The sequence below is a fragment of the Apis dorsata genome, unplaced genomic scaffold, assembly GCF_000469605.1.
Source record: "Apis dorsata unplaced genomic scaffold, Apis dorsata 1.3 scaffold_52, whole genome shotgun sequence".
Classification (NCBI taxonomy): Eukaryota; Metazoa; Arthropoda; class Insecta; order Hymenoptera; family Apidae; genus Apis; species Apis dorsata.
Genome location: NW_006263353.1, coordinates 637,039 through 639,457, shown reverse-complemented (window position 1 = coordinate 639,457; position 2,419 = coordinate 637,039). Strand labels below are relative to the sequence as shown.

At 18.8% G+C, this 2,419-nt stretch overlaps 1 protein-coding gene and 1 long non-coding RNA gene across 6 annotated transcripts in view; one reads left to right on the top strand and one right to left on the bottom strand.

The window, feature by feature from the left end:
- Window positions 1-2,419, bottom strand: part of LOC102678196 (ras-related protein Rab-32) — a 54,233-nt gene that overhangs the window by 29,378 nt on the left and 22,436 nt on the right. The gene's annotated exons all lie outside the window — the stretch shown is intronic.
- Window positions 1-2,419, top strand: part of LOC116186762 — a 19,971-nt gene that overhangs the window by 14,940 nt on the left and 2,612 nt on the right. The window contains exon 2 of the long non-coding RNA XR_004151769.1: window positions 1,130-1,131. This is a non-coding gene — a long non-coding RNA (uncharacterized LOC116186762). The remainder of the gene's footprint in view (window positions 1-1,129; window positions 1,132-2,419) is intronic.

The window sequence follows — 2,419 nt, the reverse complement described above, 5'->3', positions numbered from 1 at the left end:
TCAATCATAAAATAATTTAAAAATTATATTATATTATAAATATATAATATTTATATTTATATAATATAAAGATACAAATATTTTTATAAAGATACATTAAAAAAAATCAAACATTCAATTTTCCAAAATTCAATCATTATATCTCCTATTAACAATATTGATAATTAATGATTATTTATAATGATATTTATAATATTTTTATATATTATTAATATATTATTAATTTAAAACTTAACAAAATTTTCTGCATTCATTATGACTTTATGCAATCAATATGAAGACTTATATTCTCTAATAATATTCATAATAATTATCACTAATTAAATTATAATATATCATTAATTAAATGAAAAAAGAGAAGAAAATCGAATCGATTTAATTATATTAAATTAAATAAATATTTAATTTATCAAAATTTATTGCATTTTTTCGAAGTCACGTTGTATATAACTATGAAAATTTACACACTTTGGTTAACAATAGCGATTCGACAACAGCTGAAAGATTGTTTGCGGTGAAAGCTTGGTTAAAATATCGAGTAAAATAGTGAGGCAAATTATGAGCGACGTATATTTTCAACGGGGAGAATCCCATGAATATCTGAGGCTGTTGACTGACAAGACGTCTTACAAGTTCTGTCTTGTTATTTTACCTCACTAAATACCTGCCATTTTCTTCACATATACGCACTCTTATAAAAGTAAACGGCATTACAATTTCTGATAAATATCAATTCTGAAAAAAATCTGATTTTAAATTATGAAGAAAAACTTAATTATTTTTAACAACGTAAGTAAAATTGAAATCTAACAATATAATTGAAATTAATCAATTTGATTTCTGAATATTTCATTTTGAACTAACATATAAAACTATTTATGTTATAAGATAATATAATAAGATATATATATATATATAATATATATAATAAGATAAATATTATAAGATACAAAAAATAGTTTCATAAATTTAATTCACAATATTATATTATTTGTTATTTAATTATCAATGATAATTTTAATAATATTAATTTGATATTTTGATTAATAATATGTGAATAAATTATATGTAAAATTTAAGAAAATTTAATTCTATATTTTCTTCATTTATAATATTTATAATTATTAAGTTGTGTCATTTCTATAAAGAAGAAAATGAAAAGTTTCTGGTCTCACATTATATTAAAATAATGACAGAAATAAATATGTAAGAGTCTCTAATTATAGATAAAAAAAGAGAAATTATATACCGGAAATAAATATCAAATGATACTGATTACAGAATATGTTATACCATTTCCGGTATTTTTGTGTCTCTAAATCTAATTATTTTCATTGTATTCTATCAAAAAAGATTCTCACACGACGATAGTAAATTCAGAGAAAGTGCAATAATTCGGCCCTGGAAAACATAACTATGATTCGCATATTCTCACGCATCGTTTCATATTCATCTTGTTAATTACAAGATCAAAGTTATTGTTATAGCCATTCTTCTTTTCTTTTTAACTCACGATAATTTCAGGAGTAAATCATATATAATATATTCACATGCTATAAATAATATATAAAAGATATCAATAATTTAAGAGATGATTCTACAAGCTAAAATAAAACGAAAACCAAGAATAAAAAAATAAAATTTGCCAAAGAAATCATAATACAAATTAATTTCACAATTATTTTTTTTAATTATTTGATTTACAAATCAGCAATTCTAATATTAAAATTACAAATTACATTTAATCTTACATAAATAATTTAATCCAAATATATAATAATTTATGTAAAAAAAAATGTGTAAATAACGAAGAATAAAACAGATGTAACGTAAAACCAATTAAAATTAAATTAAAATTATATAATATAATTAAAATTATATTATATTATCGAAGATTAATAAACAGCAATAAACTTTGACATTCATCAATGGTAAAACATATGAATGTATCATTCATATTTCTGTACAAGTGATGATTTATGATAGAATCTATTATTTATTGAGATTCATTATACAATGAAAGGCAAGGAAAATACAATTTAATTTTAATTTATTATAGATCTCTTTATTTATTCCATTGATTGATTAATAGATGAGATATTATATTTATGAATTAATGAGAAGAAAAAGATACTAAAAATATTTTTTTCATATTAGTTAAAGATACAAAATTTAAATCTAAATTATTTTTTCTTTAACAAATATAATGTGATTTTAAACAAAAAATATTGATTTTCTTTTTTTGAATACTTTCTTCTTTCCTTTTTTATTAAAAAATCAAAAAATTAAAAAAAATTGAGAATATCTCAATTTCTTTATAAAAAATATATATTAAAATAATAAAAATAAATAAACACACAAACAATATTTAATTAAAAATATAAATTTTTCTTTCCAATTTCTATTATTTTTAATAGTT